The sequence below is a fragment of the Anser cygnoides genome, chromosome 10 (genome assembly GCF_040182565.1).
Source record: "Anser cygnoides isolate HZ-2024a breed goose chromosome 10, Taihu_goose_T2T_genome, whole genome shotgun sequence".
In the NCBI taxonomy this organism is placed as follows: Eukaryota; Metazoa; Chordata; class Aves; order Anseriformes; family Anatidae; genus Anser; species Anser cygnoides.
Window position 1 is genome coordinate 21,022,312 of NC_089882.1, and position 20,168 is coordinate 21,042,479.

The following is a 20,168-nucleotide window of genomic DNA, read 5'->3' on the forward strand; positions in this document are numbered from 1 at the left end:
ATAGGGAAGAAAAAAATGGAAAATGATTGTGAAAGAGCCTTACACTAACAGCATTACAAGCAAATAAAAATAGAAGACTCTATTCCTGCCTTTCTGAGCAAGTCCCTGAGGTCTGTGCCTCTGCATCTTGGTGGCAGCCTTGCAACACAAGGCAGAGGGAAGAGCGGGATGACCGTCAGGGCTCAAATTGCTGCAGGAGCACTCTCGTGTTCAGTCCTAGCGTCATGTTCTTGAGAGCCTATACAGCACGTGTAGATTGCTGCAGAGGACAAGCTTACAGTGTTTGAAGAGAGACAGAGAACTTGTTAACTATGGCAACTCTGTTCTCGACGTCCTATGCCTTGGCTCACTGGAGGGATTTGTCAGGCCACCAAGAGCCTAGCCAAGAACACCTGGACTCTGACAGGGCACGGGCAGCCGCCAGACACCTTCCCTCCTCACCAGCCACTGGTCTCGGTCCGTTATCAGGGCAGAACAGGGCCAAAACAACTGCTCCTTAAGAAATAAGTGAAGAATTACTTACTTTTCCACTGCCCTTTAGTGCAAAGGAAACTAGCTTAGAAAATTATATGAATAAATACCAATTTTGAACACAAATAGCTCATTTCACACACCGATGTGAGGTAAGAGAATAGCAACTACTTGAACTGATGAAAAAAGATATAATCACACAACATACACACATCATCTGAACACACATACACACTGAACACCAAAGGAAGCGCAACAGCAGAAGCCAACAGGACACGGGTTAATTCCACTTCTGGCCACCCTAACACGTAAGACGTGCACTGAAGCGTAGCTTGCCTTTCAGTGTCCAGTACCTTGTGCCCTAGCATTGATTCCTTTATCCATTTGGGGTCTTTGCTCCAAACAGCATCCTATGAAAGCCACTTTCACTGAAACTAAATTTTTTACTCGAAATCTCCCAAGATCCACACCAATTCTCTCCAGTGAAAAGCTATCTGATATGTTCTGAAGAGAAATTTAATTTAAAACAAAGGAAGAAAGATTTTACAACGATGCCTTCATAAATACATCATCCTTAGTTTATGCCTATTCCAGAAAAACTAGTTTTTCTTCCTTTAAATGAGTTACAAGCCTGTTTTTGAAACATAATCATTACCAGATAGTAGATCTTTATGCTATGTTCAAATAGCCCATTGCCAGCTGAATGCTTTCACACATCTTTTTAAGATTTTTCTTCCTGCTACTCTTCACTTTCATGGAAATTACTACAGCCTGTCTACAACCGAGAAACTGCAACAACAGCATTCAAATATTATTGTAAGTATTAAAGTATGAGCATATTGATCCCCTTCTAGAATCAGTACCAGTAGAAAACTGATAGTGATTCATTTCATATTAAACACTCAAGCTGAATGGAAAAAAAAATCTCATACTATTCCTCCTCCTTCCACAGCTCTACTATATGCTGGGACCAAGATTGCATCTTTACCTAGTATTTTTTGCACAGATGGCAGATCTTGATAATTAGTAATTTGTACAAGCATTAAAACTGAAAGCACAAAATGGCCATGCGATGCGCACACCTAACTGTAACAAATACCTAGAGATTGTTCACTGAACGGTCCCAAAGCTTCATTTCCAAAACCAATTAGATGGAAAAATCTCTGCCCAATGATAAACACTCCAATGTTTAATACACTTAAGAAATCTTTTTTTTCCCCTCATCAAAACAGACATTAGAGAGCAGTATATTTGCTCTCATCTAAGCTTATTGCATGGGTGAGCAATTGTCTAGGAAAAGCAACACAAAACAACAGCAAAAAAATAAATAAAAACACCACACCAAAGAAGTATCTACTCTGATATGGTACTACATTTTTAAAAATAACTTTACATAGCAGTAGAAGATAAAATATAGAGCCATTCCTATCCCAATACATACAGCTGTTATGCATGCAAACATAAACACAGGGCAAGAGTTAGGATTGGTTTAACAACCCAAGCAGATCTCTGGTGCATCTAGAAGGCTGGGGATTTTCCTTCTGATGTTTTGCATTTAAAGAGATGAACACCATAAAGCAAGGTCCCCCTTGGTAGAACCAACATAAAAAAAAAATAAAACACTTTTTTCTAAATGTAATTGTCCAGAAAAGACAAACACACAAAAAACCCTGACCCATAAAATACAACCTTTCCACCTCAGTTATTCTGATCTTTAAAGCATCTTCTCTAACCTTTTTCTCTCTTTCTCTGAGCCATTCATTTCTTATCATTCCGTTGCTGCTATAACTTGAAGGTATTCAAGGAAGGAAAATATGGTACGGAATACAACTGCTCAGTTTGATACACTTCCAGACTGATTAAACCTTTGCAAGTCTGTTAATTTCCTGTATTTAAGATTAAAACTTTGGCTAGTAAGCATAAACCAAATCATACTACTCTGCTTTTACAGCCCCAAAGTTCTAAACTGTTTTTTTTCTGAGAAAAGCAGAACATCGAGTGTAAGACAAAAAAAAAAAATTAACAATATTTTGCATTTCTGAAAGCATAATTAAAAAGAAAATAAAAAGCATTTCCTCTACAGCAAATAAAGGCAGCACACTGTGCTTGTACTTTAGCTCTGAGATCATGGAGCTCTTCAGAAAGAACCCGCTTCCTCTACACCAATTTGCAGTAAAGGAATAGGAAACCATCTTTCTTAAGAAGTTTCTGTTCCTAGGCTGGATTTTGGGCTCTGGTTATGAGGTATTTATCACGAAAGTTATCTGCGCCTTTGATTACTTCGTGCCTGCTCTCCTCCTGGTGGTTATAATGGCTCCAGGCTACTCTTCCTAAACACCTGTTGCTAAAATCTGTTTGGCTTGTCCTTTCCACATGGATAACCTGGTTGTCAGTCACCCATTTCTTCACATGGAATTTCTATCAAGTTCAAACTCTGAGCTCTGTAACTTTCCCTACGAAAGCCAAATTCCTTCATTAGAAGAAACAGAAGCACTGAACACTCTGCTGATATCTAAAAGAACAGAAATCGATACAAAATCCAAACCCTTCCCTTTCTCAAAGCAAAGAACAGTCCCAGGTAAAAAGAAAACTGCTGTGGGCATATCCAAGCATTCGATCGTACCTTTTTACAATTTTAGTTAAGTACTGTTGCTGACTTTAGATTCACAATAAATAAATAGAAATAAATTTACTATTAGAATAGTCATGAAAGGACAAGGGAAGCTGGGAAAGGACACATTTTCTTGCACTTATGTACAAGGTTTGCTAACAAAGCATCAGAACTCAGCATGATGTAAAACCTCCATTTCTTTTAATGCGTATTCTCTAGTACTACATGGGATCCTAAGCTGATATAGTAACTGTTACCTGAAGTATAATGCCCTAGAATATTTATCTTACAATCAAAATTGATAAATATCAAGAGGTGTTCACTCCATGCTTTTAAGGTGTTCTCTTAAATCTTGGACTATTGCAGCTGAAGTGATATTTAAGACCCTCACTTTTTAATTTAGTCAATTCAAATGCACTGCTAGAAATAAAAAGCATACATAACAGCGCTTCTTATACCTGACTGTATCACAATCACATCACATGGCATTCTTGCCACCCTCAGACTTCTTGTTTTTCACCACGTTAACTTCTCCATGAACTTACACAGTCCTCCAGGAAAGACCCAGGAAAGAAGCAGCCCTTCAAAGAGGTGCAGAGCGGGGCTCTGAGTTTACACGCGTATTTACATTACACAGGCAAGGCAGACTTTGTATGTACAGTTGATAGCAAGACTTGTGGAAAAAAATGCTTGTCCATTCTCAGACGTGCTTATTTGCATTTTGAACTTGCTCATGCTTGAATTGTTTCAAGTATGGATGAAAGCCCCAAACTGTGTTTAGAGTTCCCTGGAACTCATCCACTTTACAGCAAGGATGAAAAAGTTACTCAAATGTCAGCAATCCACCAAATGCCCTTCCCACACAAGTTCTCCAGAATTAAACAAAAGCGGCTGAGAGCCTCAGCACAAAGAGGCCCTGGCTCTCTCCTCCTCAGCTGCATGTAGGAAATGAAGCACCACTGAGGACACCACCATGGCTCTTTAAATGAACCCCAGCTTTGCTGAAAAGGAAGGCAGCCCAAGATTAGGTTAATTAAATAACTACTGGGAGGTGCTGGTTATGAAGGCTATGCATGTTTGAATTGTTGTGTACGGTTCAAACATAACACAACTGCTATTAAAAATGTTACAAAATACCAGATAATGCTAGATGATCTGTACAGTTAGAGCAGGATGCAGTGATCCAGCTGAGTCAAGAGTTAGCTGTTCTCTGCACTCACCCCGGCCAGTTTTCAACTGGTAAGTTTAGTTTATTAAATGTGAGCTCTGAGCCAGAACCAGCAGAGCCCCAGGGAGGTCATGGCTGCAGTTTTAAGGGCCTGGGTATGGACAACGTACAAATCCACACCTGGGGGGCAAGGGGGGAGTAGGGGGCAACAGCACCAAGAAAGGATTGGAAGAAACCTTGAAGATACTTTTCTGGGAGCTTACAACACGGGAATAAATGATTTCCTCTGTATTTTATAGCCAGCACGTGCACCTGGGAATGGTTCAACATATGCATCTGCAATACGAACCAAACCTAACGTGGTAATACTCAAGTATTTTAGTTACAAAGTGCCTGGACAGTTTTACCAACGTTCTTTTATTGTTTCCAATGCATAGGTATACGAAACTTGCATAAAACGGCAAATAAAAATTGAATCTAAGCAGAATTTACCGAGTGATTACAAGCAAAATTACTTAATATATGTCGAACATGTACTCTCTTTAGTGCCTGAAAAGAAAAATTACATTCCAGTTTAACTCTATCTTACATTATCTTACTAAATACTTTTAAGAAATTACAGATCTTACCTGGGTGGGGTTTTATTTATTTATTTAGCAGAACGTTTCAGAGGTACAATCTCAGAAAAACAAAACAAAACAACCGAAACAAAAACAAAAAACCCACCACTTGAAAGATAATGCCACAGACTTGATTTGTATCAGGTCTAAATTATTCACAACAGATCACAACAGTAGTTGTGTGGAAAGGCAAACGCTATTTAGAGAAAAGTATCAATAAAGTTCTAAACCGAGGAGGGGTTTTCCTCTACAAAGGAAACATCCATGGAGACTGACTAAAGCAAGAGCTTAAGTTAAACATGCACTTCTGATAAAGCAAATGCTGAAACTGCTGTAGACATCATACCGATTTTGTGGAATTTTTCAAAACACAAAAAAGCAAATTTCAGCAGTAGCCAGGGAATACAAGCACAGAATTCGGTTGTGATAAGATTCCCTTCCCCCTAGCAGTGACCCAGGGGACTTGGAAGTAAGGATGAGGCAGACCAAGGAGGAAGGGAAAGACAAAGTGATTTATACCTTTAGTTCTCCTTTAAGTGAACGAAGTCCTATGACAAAATGATGAAGTACATCATCTGTGGAAAGTAAGACAAAAAAAGAGATATTTACTACTTTAATAGACAAACTTATACACACCAAATTAATAACCAACAGATTATTTCATGAATTACATCAACATTAGGGTTAACTTGTCTTCTCTCTATTCTAGTTTTCGGGGACCTCCATTATTTTTACACATTTCAGGGCAATGAGATGCACTGTGTAAGGCCAGACTGCACAACAACCAAGACAAACATGCCAATAACAGCTAAAGAATCTCATTCTTATTCAAGAAACATCATAAAAATCTTTTATTGCTGAAACTCACTAAAGTAAACAGCAAGTACATCCTGAATGCTCTCTTCTCAGCCATCAGGCCCTTCCTTACACAGCAACCACCTTGCTGACACAAACGTTGCAACAAACCTTGGATCCAAAAACAAGAAAGAAAAAGGGAACAAGGTAAACCTCTGAGGCTTTCTATCTTGTGTACAAGCATTAACCTTAAGAAGAGGAATTCCCAGGGAATCTGCAGAAGCCTTGGTTAAAAGATACAAAGCTCCGATTAGTTAGCAGGGTCTGCTCCAGCAGGTTGCCCAGGGCTAGCAGTTGGGTTTCGAGCATCTCCACCAACACAAACTCTCCACAGCCTCCCTGAGCAGCCCGTTCCAGAATTTGACCACGCGCAGAGTTTAAAAAAAAAAAAGAGAAAAAAAAGTGATTTTGCTGTGTTCAGATGGAGTTTCACGTATCTGAATTTGTGCCCATTGCCTCCTGCCATCACTGGGCCCCCTGAGAAAAGCCTGGGGTCCTCCCATCAGGTATTTCTACGCATTGATACGATTCCCCGAAAGCGTTCTCTTCCTCAGGCTGAGAAGTCCCAGCTCACCCAAGTCCGTCCTTACATGAAATAAGAGAGAGTACACAGGGGGAAAAAAAAAAACAAACAAAAAAAACCTAGAAGAGCCCTTATATTGCTAGCTCATTTTTGGTTGTAAGTATTCTCTCTCCTGGACAGGGCAGATGTGTGTGTGAGGGGAAGCTGCGATGATTTTACCCAAGACAGCAAGCTCCCAAAGACTGGCAAGAAACCAGAAGAATGCTTTGTGATCTTCACCTTATGCTACTTATTTTAAAGCTAAAACCTACTGACAGTCTGAACCGTACATCTACCCAGCTTGCACAGCTCTCTCCAGCCTTCAGGCGCGCACCATGCAGAACGCTGCGATGGTTTCCATCGTGGAAAAGGATAAGCAGGGAGACTGCGGAGAAGGCAGGGAACTGGGTCCTTTGCACACCGCCAAACACGCTGAGTGCTTTAGTGCTAGCAGGACTGGTGAGCAGCAACGACAAAACTCAGTGAGAATATCTGCTAACAGAATTGGCAAGGAGGAGAGTGTATGCAGTGAGTTGACAAAAATACCAGCTGTTATTGCAGATGGGAGGCTCCATTAAATCTGAGAAGTAGAATTGTTTACCTAAGACAATGGCAAAATCAAGGCAGAAGAAAACTACTCTGTACTGGAGGAAGTGTGCCTACTGCAGGATTTCCACCTGAGACGCTCCACAGTACAAGGGACGGAGCAAGGGAAGCAGGTGTTCTGCAAAGGGAATACTGAACTAGAGCACGTTCATCTCAGATCGCACCGCAGTGTCAAAACATCGCTTCTGAAATAGCAGTAATTCTGCTACCAGCACACACCGAATTTCACAAATAGCCAGAACAAGAGTTAGAAACACAGACCTGCAAAGCAGTAGCTTTGTGTTTCAGTGTTGTCAGGTCACTTTGGAATTAGATGCTGACAGCGTTAGAAAAGATACCTGGACAATACTGAAGAGGAGAAGTACAAAAGTCAGACGTTTCGCTGTCTGTGACCCAGGCGGTCGCCCACTCGCAGCAGGGACGGTCTGGGTGTGATACTTCTCAAGCAAACCACAGTGTCACCCTGCGATGCCATTCTTGCCGTTCCCTCCAGTTAACACTACAATCGGTTGGGCGGATATGGCACTTTGTCACTGAAAATCTATTCCGAGAAACTATATTAAATTCATTTTCTGTTGTGTGAAGGAACCAGCAACTTAAAATTAATTAACACTCGCTAGCCTTCTTGGAAGTTATGACAAAAAAACTCCTACTAGACTTATTCCTCGGCTACACTATTAACTCCCATCTTTCAAATTACACCGCCTATTTAAAGGCTCCACATGAGAAACTGAGACAGACAAAACACTCAATATACAAAGGAAACCAAAATAGAAAAACAAAAAGAAAAGCCTCTTCCAGACATAAAATATGCAAACAAAAATGAAAAAAAATATCTTGCAGCCATGGCAGTAATATTATTTGTGGTGACAGAAGGAAAAATATTTTCAAGCTTGAGACAATTTTAGTCTCAATCTGCCTGATAATTTTATTGAATATTTTCTTCAGAGCATATTGTGCTTCTGCAAAACAAAATAATTCCAGGTACCGTCCTGTAATTTAACATCACAAGGGCAGATCTTACTGGAATAGGTAAAAATAGCACTAGTGAACATGCCAAAGGAGAGTCTTTCCACTATATGGCCACTGCTTAGATTGCAACATCAGCTGGCTCTCTTTTTATAACCTCTTGATTGCCAGTGAACAAGTTACCCAGAGAACTTAAAGGGTTTGAGAAACAGAAGAGTAAGCTCTGAAACCCCTTTCAGCTGAAATCAATCCACTGGATCACTGACACGAACGCTTTGTTGCAGCACGCTATTAGTGCCTGGGTAAGCTTTACAGTTGCTTCTAAAAGCATTTAACACAAATGATGTAATTCAGAAATACAGCTTATTTTTTCTTAAATGTCAGCATAAAGTTAGAGGCTTGCACACTCTCTCGTTTCTTTTGGTTGCAACACAGCCTGGGAGCCCCCTACCTCACTGCGTCCTCTAACGCCTGCCATGTGCCATCCTCCCGTCAACCCATGTGGGCCAATTTCTGCAAACACCCCCCCCAGTCCCAGCCAGCTTGCAACAACGGCTTCAGAGCACCGGAAGATGTTCTTTTCCATGCTTCCACATAAAGGTAACATACATCACAGCACGGACATCTAGAACTGCTAGGGCAGCATTCAGAGAGGCACACGGGCTGCTTCGCTACAAGTTCAAGCTCTTGTTAGCCACCACTTGACTTACAGATGGCCGAAACTGCTCAGCTTTCTAACCAGGTACAAGGAAACCAGCCTCCTCCCATCTTCAACACCACACACAGCCTGCTGCCTGCTCAGGCCAACTTATTGGTACTGACTGGACACGGCTTTCTGAAGTTACTGAAGGGGAGACGGGGAGAGGGGAAAAAAAAAGATCCAAAACAGCAGTGCATGACTTAGCTTGCACAAAGTTGCTGTTACATTTTTTACTTCATTCTATAAAAGACTGGAAGAATGTCAACATATTTAACTCTCCGTAAGTTTGAAATTGCTGCCATGATAAAAACCATTCCTTATTTGCACACAGCGGCCCCAGCAGCGTGTGCCTGTATGAAGAAACACACGTAGGTCTCAGGCGAGTTCAAAAGCAGGAAGAGTTGGGACATTTGCCGTGCATTTTACAACCATGCAGGTTTTACAATAAAATAAAGTAAATGCACAAAGAACTGATAAAACAAGCAGGTATTTTAATGGACTTCTGAAATAGATTAGACCTAAAGAAATTCAGATTCTATCAGAGATTAGTAAAATAATGAAACTATTTACCTGACAAGAACTTGCAATTAACAGTTGCCAGGTAAACTCTGGACCTCTGAAACCCTGAAAAAAGGTTATGTACAATCTGAAGCTGGAGTCACATCCCATGGCACAAGCGTGATCAACTTTCGGTGCAACTTAAAAACAAAGTTTCTAAAACAAACCTTAAAAAAAATCAAGTTTTACTGTGCATCAAAACACACCTTTTCAACCGGAATAACTTATTTCAGAAGTTATTACAGGTTCTTTCATCTTCACATTAAACAAGAACTTTACAAAAATGTTTTATTTTCTATGATGACGACTTGGGAATCATGTAACTAGCATTTTTGGTAGCAATAAATTAGGAATTTTTAAAATCTTATAAAACTTAACCCGCATTTCTTCCTCCGAGCAGCACTGCCGTGCCTGAAGCCCCAGTCTCCCTGCCCGCCCTCCCGTGCAGGACGGCCGTCCCCTGTCCCTGCAAACACAACTTCCACACCAATTCCACGCACCTGAGAGGGAATCCTGCACCTTCACCTGACTCACTGGGCTTCCTTCAGGTTCCCCAAGAAACTCGTATGTAAAGTATCACATGCAATTTATTCTGAACAGATACGGAATGAAGCAAAAAGGATGACAATTTACCCATCTGTCCAACAAGCAGTCGTGGCTGGGCAGGGGTTTGGGAAGGACACTTCCCTCTTCTCCACAGGTAGGAATAGGGGGCAGTGCCTTTAGTGCTACTCTAACAGACCAAAAAGACCACTCTAGAAAATCCCAAAAGCACAACCAGACTTTGGGCAAACATGATTAAATGGCAGAGAACGGAACAAGACAGTGGAATATGCAAAAAGAAGCCCAAATTACTGATGGAAGTGACAGAGACATACACTAGAGCAAATGACAGCCGAACTAAACAGCTACAGAAAGACAAAAAGGCAAAATAGTTGCATATGAACGTTTCTCAATATATACTTAAAAGTTAGCCCTACAAAGGTACCATTAAAGACCTCTTTCTAGTGGGGCACTACCTTGCATCTCTCTGGGGCCTGCCTCTCCAGCTAGGTGTTCCTAAAACACTCCTTCTCAGAACCCTACCTTGTTCTCTAGTGGAAAAAGTTATGTAACAAAGCGCTATAATGGGGGCTCTGAGCCATTTTTTAAAGTCTAAACCTCTGAGCTAGCTTTAATTAACATGGTTAACCCCACGCCACACCCAGCTTCAAGTTAGTGAAGCAACCTCCCTGGCTTGGGAACAAAAAATATACAAGATGTCTCAACTGCTCTTAACCGATACTATGTATTTCAAGTGGAAGGCATATTAATTCACACCTTTTTGTCAGCTGTTAGCCAGAAATGAGTATTTTAGGGTCAAACCAGCAGCACACATGCAGCACAAGCTGAAGTTTGAAATGGAGCCATCTAATGCAGCAGTAAGAGGCCACTGCAGCAATCAGTCCAACATCTGCAAAGAGCCACAACGCAGCGAGCGAGATGATCCCACAGAGCAATGCGACTGAGCTGGAAATAAAGGCCCTACCGGCAGTTTGCAGATAAATGCAAAGAAAACGAGGCAGAGAGACACACTCACCGTGCACAAAGGTTACTTGCAAGGCAATTCAAAAAGTCTTTTGCCTGAGCTAAACCCAGTCGGCTTTAAGTGATCTGTGCTAGAGCCCTGCTGCGTTTAGGGCCAGCACGCAGATGTGTGGAGCATGCACAGGAGAAGCAGACCACAGGCACACCTGCAACTGCAAACAAATGCGCTGACCTGCACTTGCCACTACATTGTTCCACACGAATCCAGAGCTTTTTCTCAAGCTTAGCTCTAAAAAGCTTGTCACTCCCCACAAGCGGGCAGAAACCTCTGAAGAATAAGTGATTCGATCACACTACGTCCCTTAAAAAAATACTCGCTTATGTAAACATTCTTGCTTATTATCAGTTACAATTCCTATCTCTGAAATCTACCAAGAAAATGCTTTACCCCTTTACAAATGACTCAAGAACACTTTTGTTTATCCTCATCTACTGTAAGCTTTGCAGCATTTCAGTACGCAAGCTGACCATATTCTATTAAACTGTAAAAGGTCAGTACACACTGCTGCAATAAAATCAACTTTGTGTGAAATAGATGACATTTATAGTACAAACACAATATTCAAGTCACTAAAGGAATAAGCGTATGCCAGCTGCTTTTCAAAGCAAAATTGTTGTTTACAGAAAAATAGTGTACGCAGCAAGAGCCAACAGAGCACTGAGAATTATTCACAGAACTTTGTCCAAAACAGACTTGCTTTTCAGAAAGCCTAGGAACATCACCAAATACATATCTGGATCACCAGTGGAGAAAGCCATACAAAATAAGGTGCATTTAGTTCATGCTGCCTCAAAACAAATAAGCTAGCGCATGTTCTTTGCTAAAAAAAAAAACTTCTTAATTTGTCATCAAGGTAGCATTTTTACCCCATTTCCTGATGTTGTATCATCCTTTCTTTTAATTAACTTGTAGAGCTGACAAAATGCTTCCACAACCTTATTCAATACACAACGGATTTCAAATTTAGGAATTTCTTTCAACTACTAGATTTCATACCAGAAATACCAAAGGCTTTTGTGTAAGCAGTTATGTATCACATTGGTACAATGGTGATGAAAACGCCTGCTCATTTACAAACTTATCTTAAACTTACTGAAATCATGCTTAAATTACCATACTTGAAATTTTAGTTAAATCATAAGTTTCAATCTTGCTTTTTGTATTTTTGTTACTTCCTGAAATAAAGATAATTTTGATATATGCAATTTGGTATTTTTATGAGAAACAAAACGCTCACTTCTATTCCTCTTCTCACAGCTGCAGTCTTTAGATTTCTGCATTTTTAAGTCGGAATATACTCCATGAACTTACTTCTTAAGAAACAATCACCCCTTCCAATTATTCATCTGTTTCAAGCTGCATTTACATGGAACTTTTGGAAATGAAACCGCACGCAGGAACTTTTACCCTTGTGTCCTCAGTAACTAGTCTTAAATAACCGTGCCATCCAGCTGTCCTTCATCCTCTCCTCCAGTAACTCTTGGGCACACTAGCTTATTTCAACTAACCAGTTAGGGAGAGGCATCAAGAATATAAAGTTCCCACAGGCTATGGAAGTAGGAAGCCAGAGCACAAAAGAATCCTTCCTTTGCTCTCGCAGCCTTTCCATCAGCCGGGCACCGCAGCACAAGCCTTTGGTGTGCCAGCTGTAGCAGCACCTCACCACGTGATGAAACCAAACCAAGAAAAAACCCTCCCTCCTGCCTAGCTGGCAGGCCAAGAAGGTAGACAAGCAACATATGAATAGACGGAGAAGGGCAGAAAAAGCCTGGAGAGTGCTTAAGCACGGCAATATTGAATATGGGGAGGCCGGAGATGCTGGAGGTACTAGAAAGCTGTGGCAAAGGGAATTAGCAAAGGTATCAAGGAGGGGAGAGACAGCATCTTTGCAGCAGAGATGATCACACACCCAAATACAAATATGTATTTAGTAGATTTATTAGCTCATGTGCTCACGTGACTTTATTAGTAATATAAAAATAATTTAAACATTCTGTATATACAACACAAAAATGAATTTATCAGCACAAGTCCTACATCTGAAACTAACTGTTTAAGGACTTACTTAGTCGTCATAATTTCAACAAGCAGCTTTTGATTTCCATCTCCCGCAACACCTTTAGAGCTAACAGCTCTCACCATCTCATCTTAATTTGTTTTCAAGGACAGAAAACAGGGAAAACTTGTTTTTTCCCTCAACTCCTGGTTTCCCAACTGTGAATGAGACAAATAACTAAACTGGAGGGGAGGAGGGCAGTATATGTCCCAGAAGAAACTAGTGCTGATTTAGCACACCAAGAAATGCTGACCAACAACTTCCGTGGCTCATGTTTGTGGTTTATAAAATATGAGTTATTTTAATAAGTTGTCGTAAGTTCAGGCCCTGAGACAGCAGTACACTTCTTGTGTAATTTGAATAGACTTCGTTGCCATTAAAAAATAAAAAATTAAAATTCCTATGTACATAGCAAAAGCACTAAACTGAAAAACATAGTTTTATATCTTCTTTGGAAAAAACAGATATTTTGTCTGCTACTTCCAGATTTTCGTTCAAAGCAGGTTAGTCAGCAGCGTTGCACAATAAGTTGTCCAGTCCTGAAGATATTAAGTATGGCAACAAACCACATGAAAAACACATTCCAGATTTCTGAAAGCAGCACTGCTCCAACCCAAATAAGCTAGTCCACTTCTGATTTAATAATCTAAGACTAAATTGCTCACCATATTAATCAATCATCCATTTCATATGCATAAAATACAGATCCACACTCATTTTTATGATTAATTGTAGCCTTAGGGTTTGCCTACGGAAAATATTCTTTAAGACAAACTAAATTAAAGCCATTTCCATTCTTAACAAGTGCACACAGAACAGATTTAACTGAACTGCTAGAAATTTACTCTCACATTCATCAATGCAATCCTTTCTTCTGCACCTACACTGTGGACATGTCCTAAAGGATAAGCCTATCCACTGAAATTTTATCCTGGTTTACCCAATGAAGAAATCTTAGGCAATATTTGGAGCTGGGCTTTTCAGAAGCCAAAAAAAAAAAAAAAAAACTTTAAAAGTGCTGGAAGTTTTTTGTACAAAAATATTTTCAGATTTTTTTTTGTGGGATCTTAGGTTTACTCCATTACAGTCTCTTCTTGCTTTACACACCTACAACGTGCAGCTGCACCTGGAATACCTGTCGTGCCGGGGCAATTCCACTGCAGCTGGTTTTGAGGTCTCATTGACCAAGGTAAGGCCCCTGTACTTACGGATGTCACTTAAAGGCTAAGGAGGAAAAAAAAAATCTACTCAAATTATTTTGCCCGACGTAGGCAAGCCATACAATGGCAAAGAGAAGCGGTGCTGTCGGTAGGGGCCGGTTATTTTTGTGTACGTTTGGACTGTAGATAAAAAGAGTCCGGGAACAGCGCAGCCCTGGAGCTGCACCACGTCTGCACGGCGAAGCCGGGATAACTTGGAGGAAACCAGGAAACTAAGCAACCTTACCCTGTTTTTTTAACCGAATCTAAGTCGAAAATAAAAATCAAGCCAACAGCTCAAACAGAAAAGCGCCTGAAGAGAACGCACCCGGGTACGCCAACCCAACTTAAAGCCGTTTTCCCTTTGCCAGCCCGCAAGCGGCGGGCCCGGGCAGCAGCGAGGCCGGGCGCCCCGCAGGAGGCCGGGCGCAGACAAAGCTCCGGCCGCGCTGAGGAGGCCCCGGCGGGCGGCGTGAAGCGGGGCGGCCGCGGGGCAGCCGCTGGGGGCCCCCCGCGGCTCGGGGCCGCCTCAGCCCCGGGGCCCGCCCGCGACGGGTCGGGGGGCTCCGGGGGGCTGAGGGGCGGCGGCCGCCGCGGACCCCCACGGCCCGGGGCTCTTCGGCACCCTGTCCGCCCCCGGCGGCAGCCGAGCCGTCCTTATCCTCCCCCCGGTCCCTGTCAGGGGGCGAGCGGCCGTCCGGGAGCTGCCCTCGCAGCCGAGGCGGCGCGCCCGGGGCTCAGCCGGCGCCGCTCCAGGAGCCGGGGAGAAAAGGGAGAAGGGGGCCGCCCCTCCGCCCCGCAGCCCCTCCGTCCCCTCCGCCCCGCAGCCCGCCGCCGCCCCTACCCGTGTCACTCCCTGCCGGCCGCCGCCTGCAGGCCCACCTCCCCGTCACTCGGCGCCGTCCGTCCCGTTCCTCATCTAAAATGGCGGCCTCCCACTCAGCCAGACATTTATCCGCCGCCCATCGACCCGCCGGCGCTCGGCTCCTGCCCTCCCGCCTGCCTCCCGCCGCCCTCCCCGCGGCCCGAGCGCCGAGCGATCGCTGCGGCTCCTCCCCGCGCCCCCGCCCCCCGCCGCCATTTGGGAGCGGCAGCAGCGGCCGAGGCGCCGCGGCCCGGCCCCGCCCGCCCGCCGTGGGGGCGCCCCCGCCGCCTCGCCTCTGTCACCCCGCTCCGCCCTCCGCGGGCTGCTGGCAGCCGCCCCCCTGTCACAGAACGGCCGCCTCGGCGCAGAACCGGGCCTCGGGGCCGCTCGTGCCCTCCCCGCCGGTCTTACCCCGCGGCCGGCCGGCCCCGGGCGTGCAAGGAGCGGGCAGGAGGGCCTGAGGGGCGGTACGTGCCGGGAGGGGGGGGTGGGAGCTGCTGGGAAAGGTAGCTGCGGGAGGGGAGGAAAAAAAAAGCTACCTTGGAGCCTCTTCTGGAGGAGACGGGGAGCAGCTGTCAGGCAGCAAGCCCCTGCCCGCGCCTCAGCGCAGCCGCCCAGCGCTGAGGGACTGAAGGACGCTGCTGGCCACGGGGCGCTGGGAGCACCTTAAAGCGCCCTGTTCCAGAGCAGGCTTTGGAAGGGTAAAGCACACGAAATACGGCAATCAGTTCGCCATCCCAAAACAAAAGTTGCGAGGATAGCCAAGGCAGAGTAACACGATTCCCCTGTAACTTTTTCACGCATGTTTGCGTTTATAGTTATAGAAGTTACATTAATTGTTAATCAAGCAAGCATTAAAAAGAGCCTCCAGGAAAATTGTCACGGCCTTGTTCGGGATTCCTCTGCAGAGGAAGCCATATTCGGATATAAACCAAGGATTGAGCTCAGTTAAAATCACACTAACCTCATAGAGACATAGCAAGGGGAAGGGAAAAAGCAGCACTGTAGGGCTTACTTCTCCTGAACACTAAATAACAAAGAAAAAAAAAAAAACTTCAGCTACTGGTGCCCTCCAGGAAGAAGTGTGGTTGCTAAGTAATAGGAGAGTGAAATGGTGATGGCAACAAGCAGCCCTAGATGGCTGAAACAAATGTCCCTGTCCCTAGAATACTATGATTCAATACCTTATTTCTATATATTCTGGAAATTATCCACTTATTCCAGTGTAATATTGCCTTTTATTTCGAGGATATTGCTAAGACACAGAAAAGATTTAACTAATCTTTTGTAGCACTTTTCTACAAGGGTAAACAAATCATTTGTGTTGAAAAACGCCTCTTCTTACTCCTCCCTATTGCTGTGGACTCAGACCTTGCTCAAAAAAAAAAAAATCAGCCAAACAAAAACCCAGACCAAGATCACATCTACAAAGGATAAAATTTATGAATGTGAATCATACTTTACAAATTCTCGTGAGCATCTTTTCTCTTGTGTCACATTTAAACTGAAAATGTCAGCTGATGCACAGTCACGTAAACTGTAACAGGATTCATAACCATATATCAAAGTGTTGGCTCAAGAGAAACGCATACATTCAAAGCAGTGCATACAGTGAATATTCACGTGTCTTAAGACTAAGCATGTCCATATAATATTGTAGACAGCAGTACAGATTTTGGCAAAAAACTTAAAATACAGTAAAATATGAATAAAAACACAGCATGAGAAGTTTAAAAAGAAAGGAGAAAAGAACAGATGCTCACGTTAAAAAGGGTGGTTTTGACAGAAGACCATTCATACGATTTTAAACTTTCACAAAGAGTGGAAGGAATAGTAGTAGTTATGGAACAAGTGACTACAGACAGGGAGGAAAGCAAGCCAAGTTTCAGATAGTTAAACAACGTAAGTTAGAGTTGGGTGGTATGTTTTTTTTTTCTTCCCTGCATTGTAGAATTTAAGTTTTATACATGTTTACAACAATAGGACATCTTATATATGAAGCTAGCAAAGCAGCATACTTGTTTTGCTGGAATGGAAACTGTAGCACAGTCTGTTCTCATTAATTATTTTTTGTTGTTTTATCCTGAGCAAACTCTAACTTTTGGTTTTATCCATACCCAACTAAAAGTGGATGCTCTTGGGCTGTTAACATTGCATACCTTTTCTCCACTCTTACCAGCATCTTTTCAACCAAATACCGAAGCTAAGCATTGGGAGTTTTTCTTTTCCTATGAAAATAACATCTAACTCCCCATATGGACAGCACAAGAGATGCCTCCCCACAAAAGCTTCAGTATTTATCATCATAGATTAAGTGGGTAGTGACTTCGTTACTTCCCTGGAAAGCCTGGATTCTGGAAGTAGATCCATCTGAGCAATTCATGCACTCAAAGAATTCAGTGAAAGTTAGTCAGGCTGTGAGATGGGGTTACGTAGGCTTCTGTATCTGCAGATTCTAACCCCCAAAGATTTGCTTTAGTAAATCTTTTGAGTACAAAGTCATCATTTACTTTAGGATGTAGAATAGACTGTGCAATACAAACCGAGTATATGCTGTTACTACTTTACAGTTCACTTCAGTATCTATTTTTAAATTCACTTTAGTTTAAATTCACTTTCAGGGTCAAGCCAATTTAAGTGCTTTAAGACAGTTAACAAAAGAAGCTTTACGTGAAAGCTCAGTATGTTTTACATACACATACCCCTTGAGACACTCTGCCAGAGATAAATATATTGTGCCATATTTAACTCCACAGTACTGCAAACATTTTCCTAGGTTTACTGACCACTTCATTCTGTCTTTATACATTTTTTTTCTTGGTTATTCCTTTTTTTCTTTCCTACTACTATAAACACGTTCATTTAAGAAGCATATTTATCTAGGGAAAAAGAGTTCTTTGTCATGTCAAGGGCTATAATCCTCTACAAATTTGTATATTCCTTCTTCCAGAATCAATTCCATCTCTAATACTATGGCCCACCTATGCCTATGATTCTTGGGTGGTCCTTATATAAATTTAAGAATGAAAATATTTGACAGAAATGTCAATGGCAATAGATTTCAAATGCAAGTTTGTGTGGAAGCACATCAGAGTGAATCTGAAACAGTTTTTCATTAAGCATTACAGAAATAAATTGATTATTCTGAGAGAGCAGCTCTATAAATAGTAAGCAACAATCTTTTACTGGAAAAAAAATGGTATGAGGCTTCCTTCACTGACAGACTTACATAGAGCATATTAAACTTTTCAACAAGCTGTCTACCAATTTGCCATCCTCCATATGCTCCCACTGTAATTGATGGTACTATAGATATCCAGTGTCTCAGGGCTTATTACATGTAGTGCAGCAGAGAATTTCATCTTCTCCAATTTCAGTGCAATGCAATTGCTTCTAGGAAAATTCAGAGGTGCTGCACTACCCCAGCCAGTTCTCTCAGACTCCTCTCCAGACAGGAGGTGTTGCTGTCTTGAATTTTAGGTACTCATTTGCAGTGCCTATTACCAAGATTTACTTTTCTTCTAACATGAAATGAAGTAGTGCCACACAGGAATACTGCTCAGAAGTTTGAAACCTGAGAACATGAACACAGGTCCTGGTTACAGACCATTGTCCCTGCTGCGTGACTCAGCTCATGTCCACTGGCACATTCCGCGTTACACAGCTTGGCTGCCCGTTTGTTTGCAAACGATGAGGAAAAAAAAATACAGATCATTAAAGCCACATAGTTTCAAAGTGATCTGTTAAATTGTGTCTGACATAGCTGTATTTTGTTAGGTAACCATAGCTGTGGCCATCTTGAGTTAGAAATAGATTTGAGAGATAGCAGTTAGATTCTCAGCAGGAGGACTGAGAACCTGAGCCACGTACTTTTTGTCAGAAACGGAGCCTAGGAAGCTTCCAAGAAGAACTTAATACAAACTTGCTAAGTCAATTGGTATACCACTGTATACGGAGAATATCAAAGCAAGAAAATAGTTTTCGAATAATGTTTTCTTAAAGCAGAGATGCTGAAGCGATGGATATTCTGCACAGTGAATAAATATTCAGTTTGAATAAGTAATGTGAGCTCTAATAGAAAAAGAAGGCTTTCATTTGTTGCTGTTTGAAGAATCATTGTTACTTCATAGATAATAAATACAGCAGTTTGATTTATGCATGTATTCTATTTCTGAAACCTAACCAAGCTGGTTTATTGGGTTTATTTTGACTTTCTGAAGAAGTCTAACCACAATAAAATGTACTCAGAGCTAGGTACCACAGTTTAAAAATAACGAGCATAAATAGCTCCTTCCTGACAAGCTTCTTAGAACCAAGCCTGAGCATATAATTGCTCCGCTTCAGAAGGTTTCCATTATTATTATTATTTTTACCTGATACAGAGCTACATAAATAGTCTGGTCGCCTGATTTGGCATGACCTCAAGCATTGTTTTTCCTGTGCATGAACAGTTTCTGGTGTGCAGTAACTGAACCTCATTCAATACTTAATTTCTCTAGGAATTCATTGTAATGATGTACATTAGGATGACAGTAACAATTTCAGCTTCGCTTGAAGAATCACAGGTATTGAATCAGGAGCAGCTGGATAAAAAAAGGAAGATGAAGGTGCATACACACATCTGACTACTGAGGACACATGCACATGTTCAGAACATACAGAGGGATGATAGGCAACAAAAAGCAAAACGTACAATTTTTAGTTACCTTTTCATAGGTCCTATATGTTGTGATTCTTCAGAAAAACTTTTTTTTGAAGAAAAACCTATTCTTGTAGTCATATGGTTATATTGTATACAGAAAGGCTGGCTTATGCTCTTTTTGACATCACACAGTGTTTATCAAAGGTAGATCCTAAGAGACAAGGGAATCAAAAGCAGTCTAGCCAGCATATCTAACAGCTTCCAAGCCGCTCTCCAGCACTGCTATTCCCAGATAAAGCCAGACTAATTATAATATAGGTATAAGGTTATGAATACCTGACATCATTCAAGGGTTTAATGTAATTCTGTCTAGCAGGAAGACAAAAGTCCATTTTAGTCCATGTGTGTACATTCACATACTAAAAAACAACGCCCATTTACTGAATTCTGTTATAAAACATGATGCAAAGTTAAAAAAAAAAAAAGTATTTGGCTTTCAGCATCAGCCTATTTATCCATAGTGTTTCAAGTTCATCTTAAACATTCAGATAAACAAAGATAGGTGATCAAAGGCATACATTGCCTTGGCAAGTATACCTGTTTTAGCTAGCCTTTGATACTTTGTATATCACTGTCGTATACAGCAAATTGTGCATGACAAGAAGGGCATGACAATTAAAATTCTGATGTAAGCACAT

The 20,168-nt window shown here is 41.9% G+C and overlaps 1 protein-coding gene across 8 annotated transcripts in view; it reads right to left on the minus strand.

The window, feature by feature from the left end:
* The window catches only part of RAF1 (Raf-1 proto-oncogene, serine/threonine kinase), a 78,169-nt gene that overhangs the window by 31,393 nt on the left and 26,608 nt on the right, over window positions 1-20,168 (minus strand). For 5 of the 8 annotated variants that reach the window (XM_067002859.1, XM_067002857.1, XM_013187685.2 and 2 more), the window contains one exon: window positions 5,390-5,445. The gene's annotated coding sequence lies outside the window, so the exon portion shown is untranslated. Of the gene's footprint in view, window positions 1-5,389; window positions 5,446-7,231; window positions 7,542-14,807; window positions 14,968-20,168 lie in introns of those variants that run through there. The other 3 variants (XM_067002862.1, XM_067002858.1, XM_067002860.1) reach the window with 3 other exon arrangements.